The sequence below is a fragment of the Aulostomus chinensis genome, chromosome 1 (assembly GCF_037954235.1).
Source record: "Aulostomus chinensis isolate RoL2024-O1b breed Wild chromosome 1, RoL_Achi_v1.0, whole genome shotgun sequence".
In the NCBI taxonomy this organism is placed as follows: domain Eukaryota; kingdom Metazoa; phylum Chordata; class Actinopteri; order Syngnathiformes; family Aulostomidae; genus Aulostomus; species Aulostomus chinensis.
Window position 1 is genome coordinate 10,420,358 of NC_141320.1, and position 20,077 is coordinate 10,440,434.

Below are 20,077 nucleotides of genomic sequence, written 5' to 3' on the forward strand. Positions count from 1 at the left end.
ACGCTTATCGTCCAACAGGAAGTTAGCATGTCAGGGATGAGACACGCTTATCGTCCAACGGGAAGTTAGCATGTCAGGGATGAGACACCCTCATCGTCCAACAGGAAGTTAGCATGTCAGGGATGAGACACGCTTATCGTCCAACAGGAAGTTAGCATGTCAGGGATGAGACACGCTTATCGTCCAACAGGAGGTCAGCATGTAAGGGATGAGACACGCTTATCGTCCAACAGGAAGTTAGCATGTCAGGGATGAGACGCGCTTATCGTCCAACAGGAAGTTAGCATGTCAGGGATGAGACACCCTGATCGTCCAACAGGAAGTTAGCATGTCAGGGATGAGACACCCTGATAGTCCAACAGGAAGTTAGCATCTCCATGGTTCCCTTGACCAGAAGCCAGTGGGATCGTTCCATTCTGACATCTTGATTGACATTTGTCCTTCTCTTAGCTAAATAGCTGGCAATTATTTGAAAAAAAAAACCCTTGATTTACTTTTTGTATTTTGATCTTCAGCTCATGTGCATACTTTTGTTGAAATTCTCCCCTTTTTGTCTTTTTTTTCTGCTGTTTTTAGCACAAAGTCCACCTGGTGCCTAAAGACCAGTTCAGCATGGACTACGTTGAACCTTCAGTCCGCTGCATCAGCACCCATGGACGGTTCCCCCCTGACAGATGGATTCTGGTGAGGAACATTAGTGGGACAGCGCTCTTGTTAGAACGGTTCTGATCCACCTTCCCTCCCCCTGTAGCTCCTCCTGTGTCCCCTCAGCGCTCTTGTTAGAAGGGTTCTGATCCACCTTCCCTCCCCCTGTAGCTCCTCCTGTGTCCCCTCAGCGCTCTTGTTAGAACGGTTCTGATCCACCTTCCCTCCCCCTGTAGCTCCACCTGTGTCCCCTCAGCGCTCTTGTTCGAAGGGTTCTGATCCACCTTCCCTCCCCCTGTAGCTCCTCCTGTGTCCCCTCAGCGCTCTTGTTAGAACGGTTCTGATCCACCTTCCCTCCCCCTGTAGCTCCTCCTGTGTCCCCTCAGCGCTCTTGTTCGAACGGTTCTGATCCACCTTCCCTCCCCTGTAGCTCCTCCTGTGTCCCCTCAGCGCTCTTGTTCGAAGGGTTCTGATCCACCTTCCCTCCCCCTGTAGCTCCACCTGTGTCCCCTCAGCGCTCTTGTTAGAAGGGTTCTGATCCACCTTCCCTCCCCCTGTAGCTCCTCCTGTGTCCCCTCAGCGCTCTTGTTAGAACGGTTCTGATCCACCTTCCCTCCCCCTGTAGCTCCTCCTGTGTCCCCTCAGCGCTCTTGTTCGAACGGTTCTGATCCACCTTCCCTCCCCTGTAGCTCCTCCTGTGTCCCCTCAGCGCTCTTGTTCGAAGGGTTCTGATCCACCTTTCCTCCCCCTGTAGCTCCTCCTGTGTCCCCTCAGCGCTCTTGTTAGAAGGGTTCTGATCCACCTTCCCTCCCCCTGTAGCTCCTCCTGTGTCCCCTCAGCGCTCTTGTTAGAACGGTTCTGATCCACCTTCCCTCCCCCTGTAGCTCCTCCTGTGTCCCCTCAGCGCTCTTGTTAGAACGGTTCTGATCCACCTTCCCTCCCCCTGTAGCTCCTCCTGTGTCCCCTCAGCGCTCTTGTTAGAATGGTTCTGATCCCCCTTCCCTCCCCCTGTAGCTCCTCCTGTGTCCCCTCAGCGCTCTTGTTAGAAGGGTTCTGATCCACCTTCCCTCCCCCTGTAGCTCCTCCTGTGTCCCCTCAGCGCTCTTGTTAAAACGGTTCTGATCCACGTTCCCTCCCCCTGAAGCTCCTCCTGTGTCCCCTCAGATTTCCAAACTCCAAACTCAACAACGGCGCCCTGCCTTTTGCCTGCCATGAGGTTGGAGCTGAGTGTGAAACCTGCGAGTCATTTGGTGGTCGGTGTCGCTGCAGGCCCCACGTGATTGGCCGAGACTGCTACATGTGGGCCGCGGGCTGTTGGGGATTCCCCATTGCAGACGTGAGTGTCAGATTGGATGAATGATGAGTTTTAAGGGCTTTTAATGATGAGTGAGAGGACGGACCAAACCAACCTGTCCAACCATCAGAGGACAGTTTGTTGTTCGAGTTTCAACTCTTACTACATGATTCTCAGCATCATTTTTAGGTAACTCGCAACTTTCACTACATTACTTTTAGCATCATTTTGAGGTTCGTAGCAACTCTTACTACATGACTGTAAGCATCACTTTGAGGTCATTTGAAACTTTCACTCAATTATTGTTAGCATCATTTCGAGTTCATTAGCAATTCTGATGACATCATTGTCGCATCATTTTGAGATCATTAGCAATTCTTACTCCATCACTGTCGCATCATTTTGAGGTTCGTTGCAACTCTTACTACATTACTGTCACATTATTTTGAGGTTCGTAGCAACTCTTACTACATGACTGTCAGCATCACTTTGAGGTTGTTCGAAACTTTCACTCCATTACTGTTAGCATCATTTTGAGTTCATTAGCAATTCTTACTCAATCACTGTCGCATCATTTTGAGGTTCGTAGCAACTCTGACTACATGACTGTCAGCATCACTTTGAGGTTATTCGAAACATTCACTACATTACTGTTGGCATCATTTTGAGTTCATTTGCAATTCTTACTACATCACTGTCCCATCATTTCAAATCATAAGCAATTCTTACTACATCACTGTCACATCATTTTGAAGTTCGTAGTAACTCTTACTACATCACTGTTGCATTATTTTGAGGTTCGTAGCAACTCTTCCTACATGACTGTCAGCATCACTTTGAGGTTATTCGAAACTTTCACTACATTACAGTTAGCATCATTTTGAGTTCATTACAATTCTTACTACGTCACTGTCGCATCATTTTGAGTTCATTAGCAATTCTTACGACATCACTGTCGCATCATGTTGACATCATTACCGAGTCTTCTGACATCACTCTTGCACTATTTTGAGGTTCATAGAAACTCTTACTACATTAATGTTGCATTATTTTTAGGTTCATAGCAACTCCTACTGCATTACTGTCAGCATCAATTTGAGTTCTTTGGCAACTTTCACTACATTACAGTTACCATCATTTTGAGTTCATTAGCAATTCTTACGACATCACTGTCGCATCATTTTTAGATGATTAGCAATTCTTACGACATCACTGTAGCATTATTTTGAGGTTAGTTTCAACTCTTCCTCCATTACCGTCAGCATCATTTAGAGTTTACTAGCAATTCTTACGAAATAACTGTCGCATTATTTTGAGGTTCGTAGCAACTCTTCCTACATGACTGTCAGCATCACTCTGAGGTTATTCGAAACTTTCACTCCATTACTGTTAGCATCATTTTGAGTTCATTAGCAATTCTTACTACATCACTGTCACATCATTTTGAGATCATTCGCAATTCTTCCGAGATCACTGTCGCATTATTCTGAGGTTCGTAGCAACTCTTATTACATGACTGTCAGCATCACTTTGAGTTTATTGGAAACTTTCACTACATTACTGTTCGCATCATTTTGAGTTTATTAGCAAGACTTACGACATCACTGTAGCATTAAATTGAGGTTAGTAGCAACTCTTACTACATGACTGTCAGAATCACTTTGAGGTTATTCGAAACTTTCACTCCATTACTGTTAGCATCATTTTGAGTTCATTAGCAATTCTTACTACATCACTGTCGCAATATTTTGAGGTTCGTAGCAACTTTTACTACATTACTGTCGCATTATTTTGAGGTTCGTAGCAACACTTACTACATGACTGTCAGCATCACTTTGAGGTTATTCGAAACTTTCACTCCATTACTGTTAGCATCATTTTGAGTTCATTAGCAATTCTTACTACATCACTTTCACATCATTTTTGAGATCATTAGCATTTTTTCCGACATCACTGTCGCAATATTTTGAGGTTCGTAGCAACTCTTACTACATTATTGTTGCATTATTTTAAGGTTCGTAGCAACTCTTACTACATTACTGTCAGCATCATATAAGTTTATTAGCAACTATCACTACATTACTATTAGCATCATTTTGAGTTCATGAGCAATTCTCACGACATCACTGTAGCATTAAATTGAGTTCATGAGCAACTCTTACTAAATGACTTTCAGCATCACTTTGAGGTTGTTCGAAACTCTTACTACATTACTGTAAGCATCACTGAGTTTCTTAGCAACTATCACTACATTACTGTTTGCATCATCTTGAGTTCATTAGCAATTCTTCTGACATCACTGTCGCAATATTTTGAGGTTCGTAGCAACTCTTAGTACATGACTGTCAGCATCACTTTGAGGTTATTCGAATCATTCACTCCATTACTGTTAGCATCATTTTGAGTTCATTAGCAATTCTTACTACATCACTGTCGCATCATTTTCAGATCATTAGCAATTCTTCCGACATCACTGTCGCATTATTTTGAGGTTCGTAGCAACTCTTACTACATGACTGTCAGCATCACTTTGAGGTTATTCGAAACACTCACTACATTACTGTAAGCATCACTGAGTTGATTAGCAATTATCACTACATTACTGTTAGCATCATTTTGAGTTCATTAGCAATTCTTCCGACATCACTGTCACATTATTTTGAGGTTCGTAGCAACCCTTTGTACAAGACTGTCAGCATCACTTTGAGGTTATTCGAAAGTTTCACTCCATTACTGTTAGCATCCTTTTGAGTTCATTAGCAATTCTTACTACATCACTGTCGCATCATTTTGAGATCATTAGCAATTCTTCCGACATCACTGTCGCATTATTTTGAGGTTCGTAGCAACTCTTACTACATTACTGTCGCATTATTTTGAGGTTCGTAGCAACTGTTATTAAATGACTGTCACCATCACTTTGAGGTTGTTCGAAACTCTAACTACATTACTGTAAGCATCACTGAGTTTATTAGCAACTATCACTACATTACTGTTAGCATCATTTTAAGTTCATTAGCAATTCTTCCGACATCACTGTCGCATCAGTTTGAGGTTCGTAGCAACTGTTACTAAATGACTGTCACCATCACTTTGAGGTTGTTCGAAACTCTAACTACATTACTGTAAGCATCACTGAGTTGATTAGCAACTATCACTACATTACTGTTAGCATCATTTTAAGTTCATTAGCAATTCTTCCGACATCACTGTCGCATCATTTTGAGATCATTAGCAATTCTTCTGAAATCACTGTCGCAATATTTTGAGGTTCGTAGCAACTTTTACTACATTACTGTCGCATTATTTTGAGGTTCGTAGCAACATTTACTACATGACTGTAAGCATCACTTTGAGGTTAATCGAAAGTTTCACTCCATTACTGTTAGCATCATTTTGAGTTCATTAGCAATTCTTACTACATCCCTGTCGCATCATTTTGAGATCATGAGCAATTCTTCCGACATCACTGTCGCAATATTTTGAGGTTCGTAGCAACTCTTACTGCATTACTGTTGCATTATTTTAAGGTTCATAGCAACTCTTACTACATGACTGTCCGCATCACTTTGAGTTTATTAGCAACTATCACTACATTACTGTTAGCATCATTTTGAGTTGTTGAGCAATTCTTACTAAATCACTGTCGCATCTTTTTGAGATCTTTAGCAATTCTACTGACATCACTGTCGCATTATTTTGAGGTTCGTAGCAACTCTTACTATATGACTATCAGCATCACTTTGAGGTTGTTCGAAACACTTACTACATTACTGTAAGCATCACTGAGTTGATTAGCAACTATCACGACATTACTGTTAGCATCATTTTGAGTTCATTAGCAATTCTTCTGAAATCACTGTCGCAATGTTTTGAGGTTCGTAGCAACTTTTACTACATTACTGTCGCATTATTTTGAGGTTTGTAGCAACTCTTACTACATGACTGTCAGCATCACTTTGAGGTTATTCGATGCTTTTACTCCATTACTGTGAGCATCATTTTGAGTTCATTAGCAATTCTTACTACATCACTCTCGCATCATTTTGAGATCTTTTGCAATTCTTCTGACATCACTTTCACATTATTTTGAGGTTCGTAGCAACTCTTACTACATGACTGTCAGCGTCACTTTGAGGTTGTTCGAAACACTTACTACATTACTGTAAGCATCACTGAGTTGATTAGCAACGATCACTACATTACTTTTAGCATCATTTTGAGTTCATTAGCAACTATCACTACATTACTGTTAGCGTCATTTTGAGTTGATTAGCAATTCATAGACATCACTGTAGCATTAAATTGAGGTTAGTAGCAACTCTTACTACATGAGTGTCAGCATCACTTTGAGGTTGTTTGAAACACTTACTACATCACTGTAAGCATCACTGAGTTGATTAGCAACTATCACTACATTACTGTTAGCATCATTTTGAGTTCATTCGCAATTCTTCCGACATCACTGTCGCAATATTTTGAGGTTCGTAGCAACTTTTACTACATTACTGTCGCATTATTTTGAGGTTCGTAGCAACTCTTTGTACATGACTGTCAGCATCACTTTGAGGTTATTCGAAACGTTCACTGCATTACTGTTAGCATCATTTTGATTTCATTAGCAATTCTTACTAAATCACTGTCGCATCATTTTGAGATCATTAGCAATTCTTCTGACATCACCGTCACATTATTTTGAGGTTCGTAGCAACTCTTACTACATTATTGTTGCATTATTTTAAGGTTCGTAGCAACTCTTACTACATTACTGTCAGCATTACTTTGAGTTTATTAGCAACTATCACTACATTACTTTTAGCATCATTTTTAGTGTATTAGCAACTATCACTACATTACTGTTAGCGTCATTTTGAGTTTATTAGCAATTCATAGACATCACTGTAGCATTAAATTGAGGTTAGTAGCAACTCTTACTACATGACTGTCAGCATCACTTTGAGGTATTTTGAAACACTTACTACATTACTGTAAGCATCACTGAGTATATTAGCAACTATCACTACATTACTGTTAGCATCATTTTGAGTTCATTTGCAATTCTTCCGACATCACTGTCGCAATATTTTGAGGTTCGTAGCAAAACTTACCACATGACTGTCAGCATCACTTTGAGGTTCTTAGAAACTTTCACTCCATTACTGTTAGCATCATTTTGAGTTCATTAGCAATTCTTACGACATCACTGTCGCATCAGTTTGAGATCATTAACAGTTCTTTTGACACCACTGTCGCATTACTTTGAGGTTCGAAGCAACTCTTACTACATTACTGTCAGCATCACTTTGAGTTCATTCGCAACTATCACTAAATTACTTTTAGCATCATTTTGAGGTTAGAAGCAACTCTTACTACATGACTGTCAGCGTCACTTTGAGGTTGTTCGAAACTCTTACTACATTACTGTATGCATTACTGAGTTGATTAGCAACTATCACTACATTACTTTTAGCATCATTTTGAGTTTATTTGCAACTATCACTACATTACTTTTAGCATAATTTTGAGTTTATTAGCAATTCATAGACATCACTGTAGCATTAAATTGAGGTTAGTAGCAACTCTTACTACATGACTGTCAGCATCACTTTGAGGTTGTTTGAAACACTTACTACATTACTGTAAGCATCACTGAGTTTATTAGCAACTATCACTACATTACTGTTAGCATCATTTTGAGGTTAGAAGCAACTGTTACTACATGACTGACAGCATCACTTTTAGGTTGTTCGAAACACTTACTACATTACTGTAAGCATCACTGAGTTAATTAGCAACTATCACTACATTACTGTTAGCATCATTTTGAGTTCATTAGCAATTCTTCTGACATCACTGTCGCAATATTTTGAGGTTCGTAGCAACACTTACTACATGACTGACAGCATCACTTTGAGGTTGTTCGAAACATTTACTACATTACTGTAAGCATCACTGACCTGATTAGCAACTATCACTACATTACTGTTAGCATCATTTTGAGATCATTAGCAATTCTTCTAACATCACTGTTGCATCATTTTGAGATCTTTAGCAATTCTTCAGACATCACTGTCGCATTATATTGAGGTTCGTAGCAACTCTTACTACATGACTGTCAGCATCACTTTGAGGTTTTTCGAAACACTTACTACATTACTGGAAGCATCACTGACTTGATGAGCAACTATCACTACATTACTGTTAGCATCATTTTGAGTTCATTAGCAATTCTTCCGACATCACTGTCGTAATATTTTGAGGTTCGTAGCAACTTTTACTACATTACTGTAGCATTATTTTGAGGTTCGTAGCAACTCTTACTACATTACTGTAAGCATCACTGACTTGATTCGCAACTATCACTACATTACTGTTAGCATCATTTTAAGTTCATTAGCGATTCTTCCGACATCACTGTCGCAATATTTTGAGGTTCGTAGCAACTTTTACTACATAACTGTCGCATTATTTTGAGGTTCGTAGCAACACTTACTACATGACTGTCAGCATCACTTTGAGGTTATTCGAAACGTTCACTCCATTACTGTAAGCATCACTGACTTGATTAGCAACTATCACTACATTACTGTTAGCATCATCTTGAGTTCATTAGCAATTCTTCCGACATCACTGTCGCAATATATTGAGGTTCGTAGCAACTTTTACTACATTACTGTCGCATTATTTTGAGGTTCGTAGCAACACTTACTACATGACTGTAAGCATCACTTTGAGGTTATTCGTAAGTTTCACTCCATTACTGTTAGCATCATTTTGATTTCATTAGCAATTCTTACTAAATCACTGTCGCATCATTTTGAGATCATTAGCAATTCTTTTGACATCACCGTCACATTATTTTGAGGTTCGTAGCAACTCTTACTACATGACTGTCAGCATCACTTTGAGGTTGTTCGAAACACTTACTACATTACTGTAAGCATAACTGAGTTTATTAGCAACTATCACTACATTACTGTTGGCATCATTTTGAGTTTATGAGCAATTCTCACGACATCACTGTAGCATTGAATTGAGTTCATTAGCAACTCTTACTACATTATTGCTGCATTATTTTAAGGTTCGTAGCAACTCTTATTACATTACTGTCAGCATCACTTTGAGTTTATTAGCAACTATCACTACATTACTGTTCGCATCATTTTGAGTTCATGAGCAATTCTCACGACATCACTGTAGCATTGAATTGAGTTCATTAGCAACTCTTACTAAATGACTGTCAGCATCACTTTGAGGTTGTTCGAAACTCTTACTACATTACTGTAAGCATTACTGAGTTGATGAGCAACTGTCACTACATTACTTTTAGCATCATTTTGAGTTTATTTGCAACTATCACTCCATTACTGTTAGCTTCATTTTGAGTTCATGAGAAATTCTCACGACATCACTGTAGCATTGAATTGAGTTCATTAGCAACTCTTACTAAATGACTGTCAGCATCACTTTGAGGTTGTTCGAAACTCTTACTACATTACTGTAAGCATTACTGAGTTGATTAGCAACTATCACTACATTACTTTTAGCATCATTTTGAGTTTATTTGCAACTATCACTCCATTACTGTTCGCTTCATTTTGAGTTTATTAGCAATTCATAGACATCACTGTAGCATTAAATTGAGGTTAGTAGCAACTCTTACTACATGACTGTCAGCATCACTTTGAGGTTGTTTGAAACACTTACTACATTACTGTAAGCATCACTGAGTTTATTAGCAACTATCACTACATTATTGTTAGCATCATTTTGAGGTTAGAAGCAACTGTTACTACATGACTGACAGCATCACTTTTAGGTTGTTGGAAACACTTACTACATTACTGTAAGCATCACTGAGTTAATTAGCAACTATCACTACATTACTGTTAGCATCATTTTGAGTTCATTAGCAATTCTTCCGACATCACTGTCGCAATAGTTTGAGGTTCGTAGCAACACTTACTACATGACTGACAGCATCACTTTGAGGTTGTTCGAAACATTTACTACATTACTGTAAGCATCACTGACTTGATGAGCAACTATCACTACATTACTGTCGCATCATTTTGAGATCATTAGCAATTATTCTAACATCACTGTTGCATCATTTTGAGATCTTTAGCAATTCTTCAGACATCACTGTCGCATTATATTGAGGTTCGTAGCAACTCTTTCTACATGACTGTCAGCATCGCTTTGAGGTTTTTTGAAACACTTACTACATTACTGGAAGCATCACTGACTTGATTAGCAACTATCACTACATTACTGTGAGCATCATTTTGATTTCATTAGCAATTCTTACTAAATCACTGTCGCATCATTTTGAGATCATTAGCAATTCTTCTGACATCACCGTCACATTATTTTGAGGTTCGTAGCAACTCTTACTACATGACTGTCAGCATCACTTTGAGTTTATTAGCAACTATCACTACATTACTGTTCGCATCATTTTGAGTTTATGAGCAATTCTCACGACATCACTGTAGCATTGAATTGAGTTCATTGGCAACTCTTAATACATTATTGTTGCATTGTTTTAAGGTTCGTAGCAACTCTTACTACATTACTTTCAGCATCACTTTGAGTTTATTAGCAACTATCATTACATTACTGTTAGCATCATTTTGAGTTAATGAGCAATTCTCACGACATCACTGTAGCATTGACATGAGTTCATTAGCAACTCTTACTAAATGACTGTCAGCATCACTTTGAGGTTATTCAAAACGTTCACTACATTACTGTGAGCATCATTTTGAGTTCATTAGCAATTCTTCTGACATCACTGTCGCATCATTTTGAGATCTTTAGCAATTCTTCTGACATCACTGTCGCAGTATTTTGAGGTTCGTAGCAACTCTTACTACATGACTGTCAGCATCACTTTGAGGTTCTTCGAAACACTTACTACATTACTGAAAGCATTACTGACTTGATTAGCAACTATCACTACATTACTTTTAGCATCATTTTGAGTTCATTAGCAATTCTTCCGACATCACTGTCGCAATATTTTGAGGTTCGTAGCAACTTTTACTACATTACTGTCGCATTATTTTGAGGTTCGTAGCAACTCTTAGTACATGACTGTCAGCATCACTTTGAGGTTGTTCGAAACACTTACTACATTACTGTAAGCATAACTGAGTTGATTAGCAACTATCACTACATTACTTTTCGCATCATTTTGAGTTTATGAACAATTCTCACGACATCACTGTAGCATTGAATTGAGTTCATTAGCAACTCTTACTACATTATTGTTGCATTATTTTAAGGTTCCTAGCAACTCTTACTACATTACTGTCAGCATCACTTTGAGTTTATTAGCAACTATCACTACATTACTGTTAGCATCATTTTGAGTTCATGAGCAATTCTCACGACATCACTGTAGCATTGAATTGAGTTCATTAGCAACTCTTACTAAATGACTGTCAGCATCACTTTGAGGTTGTTCGAAACTCTTACTACATTACTGTAAGCATCACTGAGTTTCTTAGCAACTATCACTACATTACTGTTCGCATCATTTTGAGTTTATGAACAATTCTCACGACATCACTGTAGCATTGAATTGAGTTCATTAGCAACTCTTACTACATTACTTTCGTATTATTTTGAGGTTTGTAGCAACACTTACTACATGACTGTCAGCATCACTTTGAGGTAATTCGAAAGTTTCACTCCATTACTGTTAGCATCATTTTGAGTTCATTAGCAATTCTAACTACATCACTGTCGCATCATTTTGAGATCATTAGCAATTCTTCCGACATCACTGTCGCATTATTTTGAGGTTTGTAGCAACACTTACTACATGACTGTCAGCATCACTTTGAGGTTATTCGAAAGTTTCACTCCATTACTGTTAGCATCATTTGAGATCATTGTCAATTCTTCTGACATCACTGTCGCATCATTTTGAGATCTTTAGCAATTCTTCTGACGTCACTGTTGCAATATTTTGAGGTTCGTAGCAACTCTTACTACATTATTCTTGCATTATTTAAAGGTTCTTAGCAACTCTTACAACATTACTGGAAGCATCACTGAGTTGATTAACAACTATCACTACATTACAGTTAGCATCATTTTGAGTTCATTGGCAATTCTTCCGACATCACTGTCGCAATATTTTGAGGTTCGTAGCAACTTTTACTACATTACTGTCGCATTATTTTGAGGTTCGTAGCCATTCTTACTACATTACATTCAGCATCACTTTGAGTTTATTAGCAACTATCACTACATTACTGTTCGCATCATTTTGAGTTTATTTGCAATTCTTACGACATCACTGTAGCATTAAATTGAGTTCATTAGCAATTCTTACTACATGACTGTCAGCATCACTTTGAAGTTGTTTGAAACACTTACTACATGACTGTCAGCATCACTTTGAGGTTGTTCGAAACTCTTACTACATTACTGTAAGCGTCACTGAGTTTATTAGCAACTATCACTACATTACTGTTAGCATCATTTTGAGGTTAGAAGCAATTCTTCCGACATCACTGTCGCAACATATTTAGGTTCGTAGCAACACTTGCTACATGACTGTCAGCATCACTTTGAGGTTATTCGAAACTTTCAGTACATTACTGTTAGCATCATTTTGAATTCATTAGCAATTCTTACGACATCACGGTCGCATCATTTTGAGATCAATAGCAATTCTTATGACATCACTGTCACATTATTTTGAGGTTCGTAGCAACTCTTACTACGTTATTGTTGCATCATTTAAAGGGTCATAGCAATTTTTACTCCATTACATTCAGCATCATTTTGAGTTTATTAGCAACTATCACTACATTACTGTTAGCATCATTTTGAGTTTATTAGCAATTCTTACTACATCACTGTCGCATTATCTTGAAGTTCGTAGCAACTCTTACTACATGACTGTCAGCATCACTTTGAGGTTATTCGAAACTTTCATTCCATTACTGTTAGCATCATTTTGAGTTCATTAGCAATTCTTCTGATATCACTGTTACATTATTTTGAGGTTCGTAGCAACTCTTACTACATGACTGTCAGCATCACTTTGAGGTTGTTCGAAACATTTACTACATTACTATAAGCATCACTGAGTTTATTAGCAACTATCACTACATTACTGTTAGCATCATTTTGAGTTCATTAGCAATTCTTACTACATCACGGTCGCATCATTTTGAGATCATTAGCAATTCTTCTGACATCACTGTCACATTATTTTGAGGTTCGTAGCAACTCTTACTACATTATTCTTGCATTATTTAAAGGTTCATAGCAACTCTTACAACATTACTGGAAGCATCACTGAGTTGATTCGCACCTACCACTACATTACTGTTAGCATCATTTTTAGTTCATTAGCAATTCTTACTACATCACTGTCGCATCATTTTGAGAACATTAGCAATTCTTCCGACATCACTGTCGCATTATTTTGAGGTTTGTAGCAACTCTTACTACATGACTGTCAGCATCACTTTGAGGTTGTTCGAAACACTCACTCCATTACTGTTAGCATCATTTTGAGTTCATTGGCAATTCTTCCGACATCACTGTCGCAATATTTTGAGGTTCGTAGCAACTTTTACTACATTACTGTCGCATTATTTTGAGGTTCGTAGCCATTCTTACTACATTACATTCAGCATCACTTTGAGTTTATTAGCAACTATCACTACATTACTGTTAGCATCATTTTGAGTTGATTTGCAATTCTTACGACATCACTGTAGCATTAAATTGAGTTCATTAGCAATTCTTACTACATGACTGTCAGCATCACTTTGAAGTTGTTTGAAACACTTACTACATGACTGTCAGCATCACTTTGAAGTTGTTCGAAACTCTTACTACATTACTGTAAGCGTCACTGAGTTTATTAGCAACTATCACTACATTACTGTTAGCATCATTTTGAGGTTAGAAGCAATTCTTCCGACATCACTGTCGCAACATATTGAGGTTCGTTGCAACACTTACTACATGACTGTCAGCATCACTTTGAGGTTATTCGAAACTTTCAGTACATTACATTTAGCATCATTTTGAATTCATTAGCAATTCTTACGACATCACGGTCGCATCATTTTGAGATCAATAGCAATTCTTATGACATCACTGGCACATTATTTTGAGGTTCGTAGCAACTCTTACTACGTTATTGTTGCATCATTTAAAGGGTCATAGCAATTTTTACTACATTACATTCAGCATCACTTTGAGTTTATTAGCAACTATCACTACATTACTGTTAGCATCATTTTGAGTTTATTAGCAATTCTTACTACATCACTGTCGCATTATCTTGAAGTTCGTAGCAACTCTTACTACATGACTGTCAGCATCACTTTGAGGTTATTCGAAACTTTCATTCCATTACTGTTAGCATCATTTTGAGTTCATTAGTAACACTTACTAAATCACTGTCGCATCATTTTGAGATCTTTAGCAATTCTTCTGATATCACTGTTGCATTATTTTGAGGTTCGTAGCAACTCTTACTACATGACTGTCAGCATCACTTTGAGGTTGTTCGAAACACTTACTACATTACTATAAGCATCACTGAGTTTATTAGCAATTCTTACTACATCACTGTCACATCATTTTGAGTTCATTAGCAATTCTTCCGACATCACTGTCGCAATATTTTGAGGTTCGTAGCAACTTTTACTACATTACTGTCGCATTATTTTGAGGTTCGTAGCAACTCTTAGTACATGACTGTCAGCATCACTTTGAGGTTATTCGAAACTTTCACTCCATTACTGTTAGCATCATTTTGAGTTCATTAGCAATTCTTACTACATCACGGTCGCATCATTTTGAGATCATTCGCAATTCTTCTGACATCACTGTCACATTATTTTGAGGTTCGTAGAAACTCTTACTACATTATTGTTGCATTATTTAAAGGTTCGTAGCAACACTTACTACATTACTGTCAGCATCCCTTTGAGTTTATTAGCAACTATCACTAAATTATTGTTACCATCATTTTGAGTTCATTAGCAATTCTCACGACATCACTGTCGCAATATTTTGAGGTTCGTAGCAACCATTACTACATGACTGTCAGCATCACTTTGAGGTTGTTCGAAACTCTTACTACATTACTGTAAGCATCACTGAGTTTATTTGCAACTATCTCTACATTACTGTTAGCATCATTTTGAGGTTAGAAGCAACTGTTACTAAATGACTTTCAGCATCACTTTGAGGTTGTTCGAAACTCTTACTACATTACTGGAAGCATCACTGAGTTGATTAGCAACTATCACTACATTACTGTTAGCATCATTTTGAGGTTAGAAGCAATTCTTCCGACATCACTGTCGCAATATTTTGAGGTTCGTAGCAACACTTATGACATGACTGTCAGCATCACTTTGAGGTTGTTCGAAAAACTGAATACATTACTGGAAGCATCACTGAGTTGATTTGCAACTATCACTACATTAATGTTAGCATCATTTTAAGTTCATTAGCAATTCTTACGACATCACTGTAGCATTAAATTGAGTTCATTAGCAACTCTTACTAAATGACTGTCAGCATCACTTTGAGGTTGTTCGAAACTCTTACTACATTACTGTAAGCATCACTGAGTTTTTTAGCAACTGTCACTACATTACTGTTAGCATCATCTTGAGTTCATTAGCAATTCTTCCGACATCACTGTCGCAATATTTTGAGGTTCGTAGCAACTTTTACTACATTACTGTCGCATTATTTTGAGGTTCGTAGCAACTCTTAGTACATGACTGTCAGCATCACTTTGAGGTTATTCGAAACGTTCACTCCATTACTGTCAGCATCATCTTGAGTTCATTAGCAATCCTTCCGACAACACTGTCGCAATATTTTGAGGTTCGTAGCAACTTTTACTACATTACTGTCGCATTATTTTGAGGTTCGTAGCAACTCTTACTACATGACTCTAAGCATCACTTTGAGATTATTCGAAACGTTCACTCCATTAATGTTAGCATCATTCTGAGTTCATTAGCACTTCTTCTGACATCGCTGTCACATTCTTTTGAGGTTCGTAGCAACTCTTACTACATTATTGTTGCATTATTTTAAGGTTCGTAGCAACTCTTACTACATCACTGTCATCATCACTTTGAGTTTATTAGCAACTATCACTACATTACTGTCGCATCATTTTGAGTTTATGAGCAATTCTCACGACATCACTGTAGCATTGAATTGAGTTCATTAGCAACTCTTACTACATGACTGTCAGCATCACTTTGAGGTTGTTTGAAACACTTACTACATTACTGTAAGCATCACTGAGTTGATTAGCAACTATCACTACATTACTGTTAGCATCATCTTGAGTTCATTAGCAATTCTTCCGACATCACTGTTGCAATATTTTGAGGTTCGTAGCAAGTTTTACTACATTACTGTCGCATTATTTTGAGGTTCATAGCAACACTTACTACATAACTGGAAGTATCACTTTGAGGTTATTCGAAAGTTTCACTCCTTTACGGTTAGCATCATTTTGAGTTCATTAGCAATTCTTACTACATCACTGTCGCATCATTTTAAGATCTTTAGCAATTCTTCTGACATCACTGTCGCAATATTTTGAGGTTCGTAGCAACTCTTAGTACAAGACTGTCAGCATCACTTTGAGGTTATTCGAAACGTTCACTCCATTACTGTTAGCATCATTTTGAGGTCCTGAGCAATTCTTACTAAATCACTGTCGCATCATTTTAAGATCTTTAGCAATTCTTCTGACATCACTGTCGCATTATTTTGAGGTTCGTAGCAACTCTTACTACATTATTGTTGCATTATTTTAAGGTTCGTAGCAACTCTTACTACATTACTGTCAGCATCACTTTGAGTTTATTAGCAACTATCACTACATTACTGTTTGCATCATTTTGAGTTCATCAGCAATTCTCACGACATCACTTTAGCATTGAATTGAGTTCATTAGCACCTCTTACTAAATGACTGTCAGCATAACTTTGAGGTTGTTCGAAACTCTTACTACATTACTGTAAGCATCACTGAGTTTCTTAGCAACTATCACTACATTACTGTTAGCATCATTTTAAGTTCATTAGCAATTCTTACTACATCACTGTCACATCATTTTGAGATCATGAGCAGTTCTTCCGACATCACTGTCGCAATATTTTGAGGTTCGTAGCAACTTTTACTACATTACTGTCGCATTATTTTGAGGTTCGTAGCAACTCTTAGTACATGACTGTGAGCATCACTTTGAGGTTATTCGAAACGTTCACTCCATTACTGTTAGCATCATTTTGAGTTCATGAGCAATTCTTACTACATCACCGTCGCATCATTTTGAGATCATTAGCAATTCTTCTGACATCACTGTCGCATTATTTTGAGGTTCGTAGCAACTCTTACTACATTATTGTTGCATTATGTTAAAGTTCGTAGCAACTCTTACTACATTACTGTCAGCATCACTTTGAGTTTATTAGCAACTATCACTACATTACTGTTAGCATCATTTTGAGTTTATCAGCAATTCTCACGACATCACTGTAGCATTGAATTGAGTTCATTAGCAACTCTTACTAAATGACTGTCAGCATCACTTTGAGGTTGTTCGAAACTCTTACTACATTACTGTAAGCATCACTGAGTTTCTGAGCAACTATCACTACATTACTGTTAGCATCATCTTGAGTTCATGAGCAATTCTTCCGACATCACTGTCGCAATATTTTGAGGTTCGTAGCAATTTTTACTATATCACTGTCGCATTATTTTGAGGTTCGTAGCAACTCTTAGTACATGACTGTCAGCATCACTTTGAGGTTATTCGAAACGTTCACTCCATTACTGTTAGCATCATTTTGAGTTCATCAGCAATTCTTATGACATCACTGTAGCATCATTTTGAGATCTTTCGCAATTCTTCTGACATCACTGTCGCATTATTTGAGGTTCGTAGCAACTCTTACTACATGACTGTCAGGATCACTTTGAGGTTGTTCGAAACACGTACTGCATTACTGTAAGCATCACTGAGTTGATTAGCAACTTTAAGTCCATCACTGTTAGCGTCATTTTGACTTCATTAGCAATTCTTACTACATCACTGTCGCATCATTTTTAGATCATTAGCAATTCTTCCGACATCACTGTCGCATTATTTTGAGGTTCGTAGCAACTCTTACTACATTACTGTTGCATTATTTAAAGGTTCATAGCAACTCTTACTACATTACTGTTGCATTATTTAAATGTTCGTAGCAACTCTTACGACATTACTGTAAGCATCACTGAGTTTATTAGCAACTATCACTACATTACTGTTAGCATCATTTTGAGTTCATCAGCAATTCTTAGGACATCACTGTCCCATCAGTTTGAGATCATTAGCAATTCTTCTGACATCACTGTCGCATTATTTTGAGGTTCGTAGCAACTTTTACTACATTACTGTCGCATTATTTTGAGGTTCGTAGCAACTGTTACTACATGATTGTCAGCATCACTTTGAGGTTGTTCGAAACACTTACTACATTACTGTCAGCATCACTTTGAGGTTGTTCGAAAGTGTCACTCCATTTCTGTTCGCACCATTTTGAGTTCATTAGCAATTCTTACTAAATCACTGTTGCATCATTTTGAGATCTTTAGCATTTCTTCTGACATCACTGTCGCATTATTTTGAGGTTCATAGCAACTCTTACTACATGACTGTCAGCATCACTTTGAGTTTATGAGCAACTATCACTACATTACTTTTAGCATCATTTTGAGTTGTTGAGCAATTCTCACGACATCACTGTAGCATTAAATTGAGGTTCGTAGCAACTCTTGCTACATGACTGTCAGCATCACTTTGAGGTTGTTCAAAACTCTTACTACATTACTGTAAGCATTACTGAGTTTCTTAGCAACTATCACTACATTACTGTTAGCATCATCTTGAGTTCATTAGCAATTCTTCCGACATCACTGTCGCAATATTTTGAGGTTCGTAGCAACTCTTACTACATTATTCTTGCATTATTTAAAGGTTCGTAGCAACTCTTACTACATTACTGTAAGCATCACTGAGTTTCTTAGCAACTATCAGTACATTACTGTTAGCATCATTTTGAGTTCATTAGCAATTCTGACTCCATCACTGTCACATCATTTTGAGATCATTAGCAATTCTTCTGACATCACTGTCGCATTTTTTGGAGGTTCGTAGCAACTCTTACTACATTACAACTGAATTGTTTTGAGGTTAGTAGCAACTCTTACTACATGACTGTCAGCATCACTTTGAGGTTGTTCGAAACTTTCACTTCATTACTGAGTTAATCACTGAGTTTATAGCAACTATCACTCCATTACTGTTGGCATCATTTTAAGTTTATTAGCAATGTCTCCAACATCACTGTCGCATTATTTTGAGGTTCGAAGCAACTCTTACTACATGACTGTCAGCATTACTTTGAGGTTATTCGAAACTTTCACTACATTACTGTTAGCATCATTTTGATTTCATTAGCAATTCTTCCGACATCACTGTAGCATTATTTTGTTGTTAGTAGCAACTCTTACTACACGACTGTCAGCATTACTTTGAGGTTGTTCGAAACACTTTCTACATTACATTTAGCATCTTTGTTAGTTCATTAGCAATTCTTAATCCATTACTGTCACATCACTTTGAGATCATCAGCAATTCTTCAAACATCACTGTCGCATTATTTTGAGGTTGGTAGCAACTCTTACTACATTCGTGTCCGCATCACTTTGAGTTTATTAGCAACTATCACTACATTGCTGTTAGCATCATTTTGAGATCATGAGCAATTCTTCCGACATCACTGTAGCATTATTTTGAGGTTTTGAGGTACCTTTGTTTGTAACCGATCTGCTGACCAGCGAGACGCCACCACGCACGGCTGTCGGCTCCGTAAAGGAGGGAGAGGAAGTGGAAAGGACGGAGAAGGGTCGGACCAGGTCTACTGCTAGGTGACCACTCACTATCGTCTGCCATACTGCCCCTCATGGTGGGGAGTGTAGCGCTATCCTGCCACGGTACATTTGTTTCATTCTTTTGCTCTTGCACTTTCATTAAAATGGACTTGACTTGAGAATGTTTTGTTT

The 20,077-nt window shown here is 37.9% G+C and overlaps 1 long non-coding RNA gene across 1 annotated transcript; it reads left to right on the plus strand.

Moving 5' to 3' along the window:
• The first annotated feature begins 573 nt into the window (after positions 1 to 573).
• LOC147270309 (uncharacterized) lies at positions 574 to 19,932 on the plus strand. Its single transcript, XR_015115679.1, has 3 exons — positions 574 to 684; positions 1,810 to 1,981; positions 19,853 to 19,932. It is a non-coding gene; the product is annotated as an uncharacterized LOC147270309 (long non-coding RNA).
• Positions 19,933 to 20,077: the final 145 nt, after the last annotated feature.